Below are 18,648 nucleotides of genomic sequence, written 5' to 3'. Positions count from 1 at the left end.
ATTAGAGACTTTGAGTAGAGAAATATTATATTGTGCTTTGGGCCCTTGAGTTGGGCTTACCATTTAGATTGAGAATTGGGCCTTGGGAGAGCCCATCTAATATTGGGCCTTGGTGGGCCCAATGGGTTTTAGGTATTTGATGGGCTGGTTAGTGGACTACCTTTAGACCTAATGAGTGAGAGTTTTGGACTTAGTTCCTAATTGGGATAATTGTGGGTTTGGCACAAAGTCAGTGGCCGGTGCGTAGCAGCAGCGTCTATAGGAGCTGTTTGTCACCCGAGGTGAGTCTTCTCACTATACTTACCATGAGTGGTATGCTTGTGTGACTAAGATGTCTTATGTGCTTATTGTGTATTGTGATATTATGCATTATGTCTCTGTGATTTATGTTGAGTATTGTTATTATGAGCTTATTGAGTTAGGACCGGAGGGTCCACCTGAGTTCTGGGACCGGAGGGTCCCACTGAGACACATTGAGCGGAGTGTCTTATCTGAGTATAGCCATGAGAGGCTACTGAGATGTGTATGGTATTTTGGGGAACTCACTAAGCTTCGTGATTACCGTGTTATGTGTTATGTGTTTTAGGTTTTCTCAGGATCGCGGGAAGGCACCGGCTCGATTGTACACACCAGAGAAAGAGTTATGTTTTGAGGATCCTGGATTATTAAACAAACAATTATGGAGATGCGTTTTGTAAATTAAATAAATGAGATTTTGTGAAATGCGTTATGAGATTTATATGAATTTAAAACGAAAAATTTGTTTGGAAATTTTCGGTGTTACAGAGTGAGTTTTATAAAGAGGTTTAGCTACTTTTATAGCATTATACTTATTAATGAGATTATGTCATATCAAATCCGTTTGGCTAATGACCCTCCACCATACAAGAGAGCGGTAAATAAGAATGGATACCCAATATCGGTCATTTTATAGGCCGCCTCCTTAAACTCCCCTTATAGTATGGCTTCGTGAATGAGGCGTACTAGCGATTCGACTGACTTTGTCTTATACATATAGTATAGATTAAACTTTTACTTATATATATATATATATATATATATATATATATATATATATATATATATAGTACAAGGTGTATTTTAAACAATTTTAAAATACTAAGGATTTGACATTAAATATTAAAATTAATTAATATCTAAATTAATCATTTACACATTTAAAAATTTATTATAATAATCAATTAAATAATTAATCAAGTCAAAGATTTATCCCCTAATTTATAGGATTTTATTTAATTATCAAATATATAGGCAAATTCGGATTTGACAGATATAAAACAGATAATTACCAAATAATAAGCATATAAAATAGATTAGGCATATAAAATCGAGTTTTTCCATATCTCACCTCGTGAGCATCAACCATCACATCGTGAGATACAAAAAAACGATTTTCTTTTGTTTGTTCAATTCACTTATGTGCAATTAGATGAAAGACAACCATAGGCTCTGATACCACTCATGGAAAATGCAGGTCACAGCAACAATGCTCTAAGCGAAAAACACTTAACAATTAAATGATTAGGGCACATGCAACCTAAAGGGATCTATGTCTTTCACATAAAGGCAACATACTATGAATTATCAAACTACAATAACCCTAATGAAATCAGAATTCATAAAGGATGATTACATACCTTTTGATTTCTTATAGTAAACAAATAAGAAACCCATCTTCAAAGCTTTTGGAAGCAAGCACCAAAAATCTCGGGCCTCTGATGGTTTACAGCTAAGCCTAGCAACAAGGAGACTTGAAGACAAAGGAGATGAGAAAGTAAAATTTTGGCTTCGCCTTGAGGAATAGGGATGACTGAAATTTAGAACCCCATTGAGGGTTTATATAAGTGATCAAAGGAGCTAGGGATAAGGCAGTTTCCTAAGATAAGCCTTAATCCCTTAACTTCCTCCCTTAGGCATCCAAGACAGTCTTAATCCCTAAGGAAACCCTAGAAGACCTCTAGAATTCGTCCCCCCTCCTAGGGAGGTTCTTGAATTTGTAAATGTTCAATCTTCTGAACATTGTCACTTTTAGTACTTCCACTTTTAATTATTCCAATTAATCCCATAATTAATTCCAATTAATTTATGATTAATTCTTAATTAAATTTAACTATTTCTAATTAATATTTATTTTCATAATATATTAATAATTCATTTATTGCTATTTATTAATCATATAATAAATCAATAAATCAGTCACTCTCTCTTTAAATGTCATCTTATTCAATTACTAGGTTTGAGGGCAACCCAAAAGGACTTTGCTAATAATTCAAGTATATACTAATTTAGTTATTGGCTTAGACACCTAATCCAACACTTCTCTGACTAAAGTTTGTATTCACCTGATGTTTTAAACTACATAAAATCATCAAGAATACCCAATCATGAATTAATGTTGAAAGTAGGGGATCCGATAATGTTGTTGCACAATATTGATCAATCTCTCGAACTATGTAATGGGACAACATGTGTATATTTAACCTGCTAATACGTGTGATTGAAACAAAAATCATTTCCCGAAATAATGTTAGAGCTCGAATGTTCATACCCAGGATCCGTTTAAATTCATCTGATAAATAGATGTCATTCAAATTTATCTACAAACAATTCCACTTGATGATGTCTTTTGCAATGACAATTAATAAAAGCCAAGGTCAATCGCATTCTAGAGTAGGTTATTCTTGAAAACCATGTGTTTACCCGCAGACAATTATGTGTTGCATTGTCTAGAGTAACAACCAATGAGGGTGTAAAGGTGCTCATCATGGATAAAGAAGGAACCTATCAGGCATAAAGATCAACGTTGTTTACAAGGAAGTACTTCAAGGTTTATAAATACCACATTTGTCATTAAGATTTGGTTCACAAAATCTTTTGTGTTTGCTACATTTAGTATTTTTTTTATATTAATCCAATCATATATGTATATTTCACAAAACGTGTCAAGATCAATATCTTCACGCCCATGTTTACACAGACCTATCACATAGTTTCTCTTCCTCTCGTTCTCTTTGTGTGTGTCTCTCTCTCTGTGTGTATATATATATATATATATATATATATATATATATATCATTCCGGACACGTGGTGATACAGAAATTCTTGTAAGCTAAGTATCGAAAATATTGTGTGTTTTCTACTATGGATTCAACAAACCATTTTAGTTTTACAGATTAACGTACATACATATATGCCTGTAAAATTTCTTATTTTTGCGTTTGTTTGTTTAATAAAACGAACATAAACGATGATAAAGGAACAACTATAAATAACCATATCAACCAAACATGAAAGAACAAATGTAAACATATACAAACATATAAAAAAACTTTAACTAAATGAACCAAATGTCAAATTTTCATATTCATTTATTTAACGAAAATATTAAAAAATGGTCCCTGTGATTTCCAAAATATAAAGTTTGATCCCCAATTTCTCGGCCAGAAAAGACCGATTTCGTTTATGCTTTTAAAATAATTTCAGAGTAATCGTTTGATTAAAAGTGTTGCGGAATTTTTGTTCCCAAAAAAACATGATAAATATGTTATCAAATCATTTCCGAAGAAATGTATTTTATTCACTTAAACCATTGGGATGTCATTGTCAATACAAAAACATAAGCATAAACAAAACTTACATTCATTTACACTAGTGATCTACTTCTCTTTTAATCTCTCAGTGTAAAGCAACTTCGTATCGATACCTGTGATACAATTAAACTGAGTGGGTCAGGCTTGGGAGCCTGGTGAGCATATAGGGTTTTCAACCCACAATAAATAATAAACTTATTAAGCTCTCAATCAACAATAAATTTATTAATTTCATCAACCAAAATAACCCTAATTACCCATTCTCATTATCCTCACTTTACGTCCCTAAAACAACTATCACAAGGGACCTAGCCTAAGGATTATCACTAGGGGTGACAACATTGCTTTGGGGGTTCCTCAGCAAGTTATGTCAAATAAAACAAACATCGGGGTGACAACATTGCTTTCCCTCAGCAATTTATGTCAAACAAGACATCCTAACATAAAACAACCTATAAAGTGAAAACATTGCTTCCCTCTGCAATTTATGTCAAATAATGTTATGTCAAATAAAACAAACATCGGGGTAAAAACATTGCTTTCCCTCAGCAAGTTATGTCGAACAAGACATCCTAACATAAAACGACCTATAAAGTGACAACATTGCTTCCCTCTGCAATTTATGTCAAATAAGACATGAAGTCACATCGTCGCCATGTGCTAAGTTCATAGCTCTTATTCATCAACGGTATTTCCCACCGGAGTTCCCCCCCCCCTCGCAATACATGTCAATGGGTTTTCGACAGTATTTCCCACGGGAGTCTCCCCCCGCAATACATGTTAATGGGTTTTCCCAGTCATACATGCCCTAAAGGCACCCATGAGGGGGATAGAGTACAGCGAATGAACACTCAAGTTCATTAACACCTACAGGTTGCGAGCCTGCTAGTGTTCCACAGACTGTCTAGAACAGTCCATGGTTGTCATCCATACTCTACTGAATGACGGGGGTCAACGTTTGGGTAAGGGCTTTTCTCATATTGCACCACTCACGCCAATGTTTTGGTAAGGGCTTTTCTCATATTTCACCACTCACTCTCAACTCATGATCTATATCACTGATCATCTCATCTATCTAACTCACCTTTCATCATACAGCCACTATTTAACTCATGATCTATATCACTAACTCATGAAGCTCGTCCGATCACTTCATAAAATAAACAAAGACTCCAAAGCTCTTCAAAATAAAAGTATAGGGAAAATACTCATAAAGTACTCCCGTACGCTCCCGTACCCCGACACGTAATAGTGTCAAAAAGAAGAACTAACGGATGAACACATAGTTCAAAAACACCTAATGAACATATAGTTCGAGAACACTTTATGAACATATAGTTCAAACATACGTACCGACTACAAGTCTGCTAACGTTCCACTGGACGATCTAAAATAGTCTGTGGCCGTTGTCTATACTCTGCTAGATGACTAGATCATCTTAAACATCGATACCTCTCATCACTTTTATTTGATCACACATCATCTAATTCATCTACCCATGTTTTACCCAACATATTTGTAGATAAAAATACATATACAGTTTAAAACTTGTATAAAACATCTATTCAACAGTCACCGTAATTAAACAATTAATAGAATTACACATAGCACGTATTTTAAAGAAAATACTTCATATATATGTATAAGGTGAAAGTGACTATACACTCACATGATTTAACGATAACCAGGCAGCACTTTGTTGCCTAAAACGATCGTTTCTAATAAAACTGGGAGTTTTATTGAGAAACCGGGCTCTGCGAGGGGTCGGGCTTCAAAACCGAAAAGACAAATTTTTCGGGCTTCTCGGGCACTTCGTGGCGTATTCCGGGGTTTATAATTGATACCGGGGCTTCGGGGGATGATAAAATGAAAGAAATATGGGTTTAGGGGCTAAAAGTGACAATTTTCCAAAATATACCCGGGAGGTCTCGCACCCTCCTATTTATAGGTGCGAGCCTCCTAATCCTACGGCTGAGAAGGCTCCAGGTGGCGTAGATCCGAGGGCTCGCAGCACCTGCTCGCACGTGGCTAAATGTTTGGCTTGTGCACTATTTAAAGGATGCTAAGGCTCATTTCTCAGCCTCCATATCAGAGAGTGAAACCCTAAGAGAGAGCCTTCGATCGTCCTTAGCTTGAGTGTGTGTATTTTGGAGCTAAAAGTGTCTTGGTGTGTTAGTGAAGAAGAAGGAGAAGAGCTTGTGGAGGCTAGGGCTTGAAGTGCAAGTTTGGATCTGAGATCTTCAGAGAAAGGAGCTTCATCTAGAGGTATAAAGTTCAAAACTTTCCTCTTTATTTGGTTTAATGTTGCATGGACCATTTCTAGGGTTAAAAGTCCCAAAGGTGGAGACTTTCTGAGTGTAATGTACTCCATGGACCTAGATCTGTCCCATTTCAGTGATATTTGTGTTATAGATCCAAAAAAATTCCATCTTGGTCGTTGTTATGAGGTCATGCTTGAATTATGATCTTTCTAGAGTTGGGAAATGGAATGTTATGGGTGTTAGTGACTTGTCCAGCCATGCACAGGCTTAAAGTCACCAACTTTATGGATTAAGAGGTTTAGAAATGGTCAGATCTAGAAGTTGGGCGTGGGACTTAACTGTTTAAGACCTCAAGAGCTTAGAGTCTGAAACTAGGAGTTACGCGGGGCGTAATCCCAGTACGCGCGGCGTAAGGGGTCGCGCACCCCGTTTCTGTGAGGTCGCCGGGTACGCCCAATGTACAGGTTCGGTACGCGCAGCGTAACCTGGAGAGTTGACTTTTGTTGACTTTTAGGGTTTGGTCAACATTTGGGTCTTTGAGCCATGAGAGGGGTAAAATGGTCTTTTACCCTTCTGAGAGTGCTAAGAGAGGGAACAGTCTAGCCTTGAGAGTTGTATTGATTAGAGTGCTTATTCCATGTGATTAGGCGGAGGCTAGATCAGATTTTACCGAGTTCGAGATTACCTAGTTACCCGAGGTGAGTCTTCTCACTATACTGTACCTGGAAGGGTACATATGTGTGACCGGAAGGTCTTGTATGCTATGAGATGTATGTGTTATATGTGGTTATGTGATATGTATGTGCTATGTTATGTATGGTATGGACCGGAAGGTCAAGATGATATGGACCGGAAGGTCAAGAGGTTACGGACCGGAAGGTCGATACGGGTAGGACCGGAAGGTCTACCGGGATTTAGGACGGAAGTCCCTGAGATACATGGATCGGAAGATCCTACAGAGTTATGGCCTGGAAAGGCGTATGGGTGGTATGTGGTATTTTGGGGAACTCACGAAGCATTTATGCTTACAGTTGTTGTGTTATGTGTTTCAGGTACTAGCGAGGATCGCGGGAAGGCGTCGGCATGATCCGTACACACTTATGGAGTTTATGTTATTGAGATTCTGGGGACATGCTTTGTTATGACACAGTGATAAATTATGTTTTGTGATTTTTCATGTGATTGAAAGTATGATTTAAAAATGAAAATTTGTTTTGAAAAATTACGTCGTTACAAGTTGGTATCAGAGCCTTGGTTTGAGGGATTCGGGTGCATCTTCGGATGAACCTGAACTCAAACTGAGGAATTGAGAAAGTTTTTCATAAAATAAACAATTTTTCTAAAAGAGCAAAAGATTTTGAGAAAGCCAGAAGGAAGCAGTGTGTACGATCAGCCAGCGTCCGAACGGTGATTTCCCAAAATACCCTTACATTATGTGTTATGAGATATGTTATGATATGATATGCATGCTAGAGTTGGCTAGGTATTCATATTAGGACTAAAGTGGCCTGATTTTGTGATGCCTTAGCTTAGGAAGGATTTTGCTGCTATGTGATGCTTGAGAGCGAGTAGGTAGCAGTGAGGAGCTGATGAGAGGTCTACCGAAGGGTAGCCTATGCCAGCGAGATATAGAGGACTCGTGATCTGGGATCCAAGGAGGAGGACTTAGGGTGAATACTGATGCGGTGTGGACGGTAGTATAGGGCCCGTACTACTGAAGACACCGGAGCAGTGCGCACTCTAAGTAAGAATCCTTTGGGTACTAGAGAGCAAGTAGGGTTGAGTTATCGAGTGCGAGTACGCTCGAGCGAGTCTCTGATATTATTATGTTGTATTTCAGAGGCAGTATGGTTGGGACACGCCACATACCTGAGCCGAGCGGCGTGAGTTACGGGGAGCTTCGTCAGATGATCCACGATGAGGTGGCGGCGGCGATTCGGGCCGAGATTCCGGAGATGTTTGGGTCTATCAAGACCACATTGATTGAGACTTTTGATGAGCGGTACGCAGCAGTGACTGAGGCTGCGGCTACTGCGGCTACTGCAGTAGTGGCTGCTGCCAGACCTCAGGGAGGTGACTCATTGTTGCTTCGGGAGTTCAGCAACACGAAGCCACCAGAGTTTGACGGGACATAGGATCCGATCGCTGCGATGAGATGGATTTCTGATATCGAGGGATTCTTCTTCATGTGTTCATGTCCGGAGCATCTGAGGGTACGGTTCGCGTTGAACCAGCTTCGCTTGGGAGCGAAGGATTGGTGGAAGTTCGTGACGGCGAGCTTCACTCTTGCAGAGATTTCAGCGGTGACCTGGGAGAGGTTCACCACCATGTTCAGAGATGAGTATGTTCCCCCTATGGAGAGGGAAAGGTTGGTTCAGGAGTTCTTGACCCTCAAGTAGGGTACTGATTCGGTTACTGTGGTTACCAGGAAGTTTCACGAGAGGGCGATGTTCTGCCCTGAGCAGGTGTCTACTGAGCAGGCATGCATGAGCCGGTATTTGGGCGTTTGGAGGAGGGATATACGGGAGTTCGTGTCGAACTCGACTTACCGGACATTTGCTGAGCTTCAGCCAAATGCGCGGAAGAGGGAGATTGAGTTGGAGACTCAGGCCAGGGAGGAGGCCGAGTCTCAGAGGATGGATCCGCGGCCGGCACAGTCTCAGCCGGCAGCCAAGCGGACAAAGTCCGCTGATACGAGATCTGGAGGCCAGAAGGGCCGCACTTGTGTGAAGTGCGGCAAGGGACATGATGGGGTCTGTCGATCGGGTGCTTGCTACAAATGTGGCAAGGAGAGGCATATCGCCAAGGATTGCCCCAAGGGGTTCATGGTTTGCTTTCATTGCTACCAGACTGGCCATCGGAAGGCCGAGTGCCCGCAGCTACATCAGGGATCAGTACATGGATCTGCACCTGCTGCTACGGCTACCGAGATTCGGCCAGCGAAGGCCGAGGCACCGAAGGCTCGTGGGAGAGCTTTCCAGTTGACAGCGGAGGAGGTCCGCGCAGCGCCCGATGTTGTGGTTGGTACGTATTCTTTATTTATTTATGCTGAGATGAGATATTGTGCTTATATTATGATATGCGTAGGTACTTTTCTTGTGAGTTCTGTACCTGCCTTAGTGTTATTTGACTCGGATGCGAGTCGATCATTTGTGTCGATAGCGTTTAGTCAACACATCAGTAGCCGACGAGAGGCGTTGAGACGACCTTTACGAGTTTCCATAGCTGACGAGTGAGCGGTGTATGCTACGGATGTGATTCGAGGATGTGTACTCGAGATGTTCGGTGTTGAGTTCCCGATAGATCTGGTCCCGATAGCGATGGGGGACGTATGTGTCATAGTGGGCATGGATTGGTTGAGCCGATTTGGGGCTGTCATAGACTGCGAGCGACAGTTGGTGACGATACGAGACCCCAGTGGGGGAGTACTTACGGTGTACGGCGTAGGTACCCGATGTGGGTCGGCGTTTTGTTCAGCCGCCAGAGCGAGACAGAGTTTGCAGCGGGTTTGTAGCCTATGTGATGGACACACGAGAGGCCGCTGGGAGGCCAAGTTCGATGGATGACGTTCTGATAGTGCGTGAGTTCCCGGATGTTTTTCCCGAGGAGTTGCCGGGTGTGCCTCCCGAGAGGAAGGTAGAGTTCCGCATTGATTTGGTTCCGGGGGCAGCGCCTATCGCCAAGGCGCCTTATCGCCTTGCGCCGCCAGAGATGCAGGAGTTATCCTCACAGCTTCAAGAGCTGCTAGGAAAGGGGTTTATTCGACCGAGTAGCTCGCCATGGGGAGCGCCGATCCTTTTTGTCAAGAAAAAGGATGGTTCACACCGGATGTGTATTGATTATCGGGAGTTGAACAAGTTGACGGTCAAGAACCGTTACCTATTACCGAGTATCGACGATTTGTTCGATCAGTTGCAGGGAGCGTCTTGGTTCTCCAAGATTGATCTGAGGTCTGGATATCATCAGATGAGAGTGCGTGATGAGGATATCCAGAAGACGGCGTTCAGGACTCGTTATGGGTATTACGAGTTCGTGGTGATGCCTTTCGGGCTCACCAATGCACCGACAGCGTTCATGGATCTCATGAACAGGGTGTGTAGACCGATGTTGGATCGTTCGGTGATCGTGTTCATCGACGATATACTGGTGTATTCGAGATCTAGAGAGCAGCACGAGGAGCATCTGAGAGAGACTCTCGGTGTATTGAGGACGGAGAGGCTTTATGCCAAATTCTCCAAGTGCGAGTTCTGGTTACGGGAGGTCCAATTCTTGGGGCATCTCGTCAACCAGGGTGGGATTTTGGTCGATCCAGCCAAGATTGAGGCGGTTATGAGTTGGGAGGTGCCGAGATCTCCCACCGAGATCAGGAGTTTTCTGGGATTGGCCGACTACTATCGGAGATTTATCAGAGATTTATCCAAGATTGTCGTGCCTCTCACCAGGTTGACCCGGAAGGGTGTTGCTTTTTCATGGGGTCCGGAGCAGCAGACCTCGTTTGAGACACTTCGCCAGAAGTTATGTGAAGCCCCTGTGTTAGCCCTCCCGGAAGGGATGGAGGATTTTATGGTGTATTGTGACGCATTGATAACGGGGTTGGGTGCAGTGCTTATGCAGAGAGGGCATGTGATAGCGTATGCATCGAGGCAACTGAAGCCTCATGAGACGAGGTATCCCACCCACGATCTGGAGTTGGGGGCAGTGGTGTTCGCCCTCAAGATCTGGTGTCACTATTTGTACGGGGTTCGGTGTACCATATACACGGACCATAAGAGTTTGAAGTATCTGATGGATCAGCCCAACCTAAATATGCGCCAGAGGAGATGGTTGGATGTGGTAAAGGGTTACAATTGTGAGATCCTGTACCACCCGGGCAAAGCTAATGTTGTAGCTGATGCGCTGAGCCGTAGGGCGGAGAGTGCCCCGATTCGAGGCACTTGTATGAGATTGACAGTGATGACCCCGGTGTTGGACACCATTCGGGAGGCCCAGGCAGAGGCCATGATACCGGAGAACCGCAAGAGGGAGCGGGTAATCGGGCAGGTGTCCGAGTTCGTTACCGATAGTCGAGGACTGATGACCTTTCAGGGTCGGATTTGGGTGCCGCATGCAGGCGGGGCACGTACCATTCTGATGGAGGAGGCGCATAGATCGAGGTTCTCGATCCATCCCGGGGCCACGAAGATGTTTTTGGACCTGAAGAAAGATTATTGGTGGCTCTGTATGAAGAGGGATGTTGCGTGGTTTGTCGAGAAGTGCTTGACCTGTCGCAAGGTTAAGGCCGAGAACCAGCGTCCGCATGGCAAGTTGCAGCCGCTTGAGGTTCCCCAGTGGAAGTGGGAACAGATTTCCATGGATTTCATCACCAAATTGCCGAGCACCGCGAGGGGTGTCGATGCAATTTGGGTGATCGTCGATCGGCTGACGAAGAGCGTGTATTTTCTTGCTATCAGTGAGAGCTTTTCTGCTGAGAGGTTGGCAGAGTTGTATGTGAGGGAGGTGGTATCGCGTCATGGAGTACCGATCTCGATTGTGTCAGATCGAGATGTACGTTTCACTTCCAGGTTCTGGAAGAAGTTCCACGAGGAGTTGGGCACGAGATTGCACTTCAGTACCGCTTACCACCCCCAGACGGACGGACAGAGTGAGCGGACGATTCAGACGCTCGAGGACATGCTTCGAGCATGTGTGTTGGACTTCGGAGGAAGTTGGGACACGTACTTACCGTTGGCTGAGTTTTCCTACAACAACAGCCACCATTCTAGTATTGGTATGCCTCCCTTCGACTTGTTGTATGGGAGGAGGTGTCGGACTCCCATTTGCTGGGGAGAGGTAGGACAGCGTGTGATGGGTAGCATTGAGATAGTGTTGCAGACGACAGAGCAGATACAACAGGTTAGACAGAGGTTACTGACGGCTCAGAGTCGTCAGAAGAGTTATGCGGATCGGCGACGATCCGAGCTGGAGTTCCAGGTGGGGGACTTCGTACTCCTGAAAGTGTCCCCTTGGAAAGGAGTGATCCGATTCAGGAAGAGGGGCAAGCTGGGGCCCCGGTACATCGGTCCGTTCAGGTTGACCGCGAGGGTGGGCAAGGTAGCATATCGGTTGGAGCTACCTACGGAGTTGAGTCAGATTCATGATACCTTCCACGTGTCTCAGTTGAGGAAGTGTATAACCGACGAGTCGGCGGTGGTACCGCTGGAGGATATTCAGGTGAATGCGAGCCTGAATTATGCTGAGAGACCAATCGCGATCCGGGATCGGAAGATCAAGGTTCTGAGGAACAAGGAGGTGCCTCTGGTTCAGGTCCAGTGGCAGCATCGGAGGGGGTCCGATCTGACTTGGCAGACGGAGTCAGAGATGCGGGAGCAGCATCCGGAGTTGTTTTTGGCATGAGACTTCGAGGGCGAAGTCTGGTTCTAGTGGGGGAGAATTGTAACATCCCGGAATTCAGGTAAAGCTATTTAACCCTTCCATTTTGTCAAGTTGTCAAGATTGGTCCCTTGAGAGAGTTCTTGTAGCAAATGAGTACGTTGGGCGTACTGGGGAGTACGCTGTGCGTACTCATGCGCTTAACTTGGACGCGGACTCGCCTGGGTACGATGGGCGTACCCAGGGTTACGCTGGGCCTAACGGGTCCAGATGCAAACCCTAAATGTTTGGCTTGTGCACTATTTAAAGGATGCTAAGGCTCATTTCTCAGCCTCCATATCAGAGAGTGAAACCCTAAGAGAGAGCCTTCCATCGTCCTTAGCTTGAGTGTGTGTATTTTGGAGCTAAAAGTGTCTTGGTGTGTTAGTGAAGAAGAAGGAGAAGAGCTTGTGGAGGCTAGGGCTTGAAGTGCAAGTTTGGATCTGAGATCTTCAGAGAAAGGAGCTTCATCTAGAGGTATAAAGCTCAAAAGTTTCCTCTTTATTTGGTTTAATGTTGCATGGACCATTTCTAGGGTTAAAAGTCCCTAAGGTGGAGACTTTATGAGTGTAATGTACTCCATGGACCTAGATATGTCCCATTTCAGTGATATTTGTGTTATAGATCCATAAAAATTCCATCTTGGTCGTTGTTATGAGGTCATGCTTGAATTATGAGCTTTCTAGAGTTGAGAAATGGAATGTTATGGGTGTTAGTGACTTGTCCAGCCATGCACAGGGTTAAAGTCACCAACTTTATGGATTAAGAGGTTTAGAAATGGTCAGATCTAGAAGTTGGGCGTGGGACTTAACTGTTTAAGACCTCAAGAGCTTAGAGTCTGAAACTGGGAGTTACGCGGGGCGTAATCCCAGTACGCGCGGCGTAAGGGGTCGCGCACCCCGTTTCTGTGAGGTCGCCGAGTACGCCCAGTGTACAGGTTCAGTACGCACAGCGTAACCTAGAGAGTTGACTTTTGTTGACTTTTAGGGTTTGGTCAACATTTGGGTCTTTGAGCCATGAGAGGGGTAAAATGGTCTTTTACCCTTCTGAGAGTGCTAAGAGAGGGAACAGTCTAGCCTTGAGAGTTGTATTGATTAGAGTGCTTATTCCATGTGATTAGGCGGAGGCTAGAGCAGATTTTACCGAGTTCGAGATTACCGAGTTACCCGAGGTGAGTCTTCTCACTATACTGTACCTGGAAGGGTACTTATGTGTGACCGGAAGGTCTTGTATGTTGTGTGATGTATGTGCTATATGCGGTTATGTGATATGTATGTGCTATGTATGTTATGTATGGTATGGACCGGAAGGTCAAGATGATATGGACCGGAAGGTCAAGAGGTTACGGACCGGAAGGTCGATACGGGTAGGACCGGAAGGTCTACCGGGATTTGGGACGGAAGTCCCTGAGACACATGGATCGGAAGATCCTACAGAGTTATGGCCTGGAAAGGCGTATGGGTGGTATGTGGTATTTTGGGGAACTCACTAAGCATTTATGCTTACAGTTGTTGTGTTATGTGTTTCAGGTACTAGCGAGGATCGCGGGAAGGCGCCGGCATCATCCGTACACACTTATGGAGTTTATGTTATTGAGATTCTGGGGACATGCTTTGTTATGACACAGTCATACATTATGTTTTTTGATTTTTCATGTGATTGAAAGTATGATTTAAAAATGAAAAACTGTTTTGAAAAATTAAGTCGTTACATATGCGAGGGGTCTGTTGGAGGCTTCTGATTGGACCACTTCAGGGAGCTCTACGGTTCGGACACGCTGCCGATGACACACCGAGATCGGACACGGGGCAGCCTCCTATTGGACCGAACCTCGGACTCGAGAAGGACATGACACGCCTCGCCAGGTGGCTTCGGTGACTCAGCAGATTTCGGACACGCGTAGGATGCGAAGTGAGGACACGTGGCCGAAGTCCACGTGTGCGAAATTCCTCGGTTTTGGGGATTTTTCTCGATTTTCGCACCAAAACTTCTAAAATCCATAACTTTCGCATATGAGCTCCGTTTTTGACGTTCTTTATATGCACGCGTAGGTAAAATTATGCTCTATAACTTTCGTTTAGACTTCGTTGGCTAATTTTGATTTTAATTTTTATATTATTATTTTTAACAGACCAGGACAGGAAATCCGTTAAAAATTCATAACTTCTTCATCTGACGTCCGTTTTCGTCAGACTTTTTACCGTTGTGCTACTATTTATGAGACCTTCGATTCTCGTTTAGGGTGTGTAGGCTAAATATCACTCGATCTAAAAATCGAGTTTTTAGCTATCTATTGCTAAGCCGAAACTTCGAAAAATAATAACTTCCTCATACGAAGTCAGATTTGGGCGTTCTTTTCATACCTACTCTCGGTTTAACGAACACTATGAGTTTCGTTTAGATTACTAAGGCTAAAAAGTTGTTTATCAAAAACTCACTTTTTACGACATTCGGCACCGTGCCGGTTTTGTCGTGAAACTTCGACATGTTATAACTTCTTCGTTATAACTCGGATTTCAGCATTATTTATATATCCATAATCCTTGTCACGACCACTACAACTTTCTTAATAAATATCGGCTTTATCTAATATTAAATTTTGACGCTCATTTTTATTCTTAATTAATGAAACCCTAATAATTAAGCATAAGACACATAATTCACATAATATTCACATAATTCGTTTTCATTTCTTCTAAATGAGTTACAAAGGTTAACCTAGACTATCATGTCAACAATAATGCCTAGCCTAGAAACACGGGTATTACAATTCTCTCCCCTTAGAATGATTTTGTCCCCGGAATCACACATCGACAAACAAATACGGGTAGCGACTCATCATGTCACTCTCCGTTTTCCCCAGGTGAGATTTGGCCCATTCGTATGTTTCTAACGCACAAGCACTAAATCGACCATTTTCACATCACAACTTCTTAGTCTTACGGTCAACGATTGCCTCAGGTTTTTCAATCAACCTCTTGTTTTCATCCAACCTTAATTTAGAAATGGGAATTATGTCGGGCATATCTCCCATGAACTTTCTTAAATAACACACACGAAAGGTGTTATGAATAACCTCTAGTTCTTCCGGTAATTCTAGCTTGTAAGCTTGATTCCCGATCCTCAGAAGAACTTTAAACGGTCCAATAAACCTTGGACTCAATTTTCCCCTTCTACCAAATCTTATAAGTCCCTTTCACGGCGAGACTTTAAGTAAAACTGAATCTCCAACTTCGAATGATATCGGTTGTCTTTTCTTGTCAGCATAGCTCTTTTGAGCAGCTAACCTCCTTTCCCTAATCACTTTCAACTTTTCAGCAGTCTGATGGACTATTTCAAGTCCCATAAACTGCTTTTCCCCAGCTTCCAGTCAACATGACGGCGTTCGACACTTTTCTCCATACAAAGCGAGATAAGGTGCCATCTAGATGTTTGAGTGGAAACTATCATTATAGGAAAATTCTACTAGAGGTAAGTGTTTACCCCAATTACCTTGGAATTCTAGGGTACATGCTCTCAACATATCCTCCAATGTTTGAATTGTTCATTCGCTCTTACCATCGGTTTGTGGATGGTAAGCTGTATTCAAACACAACTTGATACCCAATTCCGCTTATAAACTCCTCCAAAACCTTAAGGTAAAACGGCTGTCACGATCAGATACAATCGTTAACGAAACACCCCGAAGCCTCACAATTTCCTTCACGTAAGAATTCGGAAGTTTATCCATAGACCATTTCTCGTTGGCTGCTATGAAATGCGTACTCTTAGTGAAGCGATCAACGACCACCCAAATCATGTCGTGACCGTTCCTTGTTCTGGGCAGTTTAGTCACAAAATCCATGTGATATCTTCCCATTTACCCATGGGTACAGGCAAAGGTTCTAAACTCCCATACGGTTTCTGATGTTGTGCCTTAACCCTAGCACATGTTACACACTCGGCCACATACTTTAGCAACATCGAGCTTCATCGTCGGCTACCAGTAATATGGTTTTAGATCCCTATACATTTTTATACTGTCGGGATGAATCGAGTACATGGTCTTGTGAGCTTCTTCCATCAGAAGATCTCTTACTCCTCCCATCTTAGGTACCCAAATCCTATCTTTGAATACCTTCAATCTTTGACCGTTTGTATCAAACACTAACGTTTTCCCAGACGTTCCTCCTTTCGGTCATTTTTCTCTAAAGCTTCCTCTTGAGCTTTCTTTATACTTTCTACAATTCTCAAGACAACTTCAATTCTCAACGCTCTTGGCCTTTTCTTTTCAAGATTTACCTTCCGGCTGAGAGCATCAGCAACAACATTTGCTTTACCAGGGTGGTAAAGTATCTCACAGTCGTAGTCCTTGAGTAACTCTAGCCAGCGCCGTTGCCTCATGTTCAATTCCTTCTGATTAAAGAGATATTAAAGACTCTTATAATCAGTGAAAAGTTTGCATTTAGTACCATAAAGATAGTGCCTCCCTATCTTTAAGGCGAATACTACCACTGCCAACTCCAGATCATGAGTGGGGTAGTTCTTTTCATGCTCCTTCAATTGCCTTAATGCATACGCTATCACTTTATCCCTTTGGGTCGGAACACAACCTAACCCAACTTATTTAACAACGAACGCGATACTTCTATTAATCGCTTTGATCAGCCTTTACTTCAATTCGGCTTAAGTCAACTACTACATCGAACTTGGTTCTCTGAACCACGTAACAAACTCATCGTAGTCAGACTCAATTTGATATGACCACTAGGGTCGGAATAACAATCATCTTCTTAGTCATTACTGAAACGATGGTAACGACAGACTAGAATAAGACGGAATCAATTACTAACTCCTTGGTAACCTTGTGACTTTCCCTGATCCAAGTGTGAGTCATGTGCTTCCAGTAGTATAGATCTCTACTACTATTCACACCTACTCATACTCGTCCCAAGTACTGTCTCGCAGTCCCCAAGTCCTAAAATCACAAAACAATTTAACACATACGAATGTGTCTAATTAATCATAAAATTTTCCTAGACTCTACTAGGACTTCTTCCATGCGTATCTTCAATCATCAATTCTACTTCAACTTGGTTGGTGATAGAAATTCCAAACGATGGGACAACTTCAAGAATTACACCAATTGTTCCATCATCCTGCCAATCGAAGGTGTACTTCAGACATACCATACTCCTCTAAACGTTTCATTATTTTATCAAACATATTCTAAAGACAAGATACCACTCTTACGATATCTTCTGATAGGTATTATTCACTATCATAAGCTTTTCATTTCCTCCATCTACTCAATTCTCTACGAGTCTTTACTATAACGTTTTGAAAACCCAAGCATACGTTCGGTGTACTGGGCGAGAATTTAAGATAGGAAGGCTTTATTTACGATAGACGTATAAATCTCCTTATCACTTCGAAACGTTTACATGTTAGTTCTAATCTCGTAATCATACGCTTAGAATCCTACACACATAAGGTTTCCAGATCCGGTCGGCAACAGACCATAGATCCGAACAAATAATAGCATATAAGGCATCCTTATAGCTATAACATAAAAAAAATTTAACACATAAAACATTTTAGGCATCTTTCCTAAAATAAACTTGTGCTCGTGTCTAAAATATAGCAGACACTCATCTCACAATCATCACTTAGCATTCTAAGTTTAAGTCTAGAAATCCTACAAATTCCTAGTTCGCTTAAACTAATGCTTTGATACCAATTGTGACATCCCCAATTTCTCGGCCAGAAAAGATCAATTTTGTTTATGCTTTTAAAATAATTTCAGAGTAATCATTTGATTAAAAGTGTTGCGGAATTTTTGTTCCCAAAAAAACATGATAAATATGTTATCAAATCATTTCCGAAGAAATGTATTTTATTCACTTAAACCATTGGGATGTCATTGTCAATACAAAAACATAAGCATAAACAAAACTTACATTCATTTACACTAGTGATCTACTTCTCTTTTAATCTCTCAGTGTAAAGCAACTTCGTATCGATACCTGTGATACAATTAAACTGAGTGGGTCAGGCTTGGGAGCCTGGTGAGCATATAGGGTTTTCAACCCACAATAAATAATAAACTTATTAAGCTCTCAATCAACAATAAATTTATTAATTTCATCAACCAAAATAACCCTAATTACCCATTCTCATTATCCTCACTTTACGTCCCTAAAACAACTATCACAAGGGACCTAGCCTAAGGATTATCACTAGGGGTGACAACATTGCTTTGGGGGTTCCTCAGCAAGTTATGTCAAATAAAACAAACATCGGGGTGACAACATTGCTTTCCCTCAGCAATTTATGTCAAACAAGACATCCTAACATAAAACAACCTATAAAGTGACAACATTGCTTC

This window comes from Lactuca virosa, chromosome 3 (assembly GCF_052849685.1).
Source record: "Lactuca virosa cultivar CGN04683 chromosome 3, Lactuca_virosa_CGN04683_v6, whole genome shotgun sequence".
In the NCBI taxonomy this organism is placed as follows: domain Eukaryota; kingdom Viridiplantae; phylum Streptophyta; class Magnoliopsida; order Asterales; family Asteraceae; genus Lactuca; species Lactuca virosa.
Note: the sequence above shows the minus strand (reverse complement) of the source record.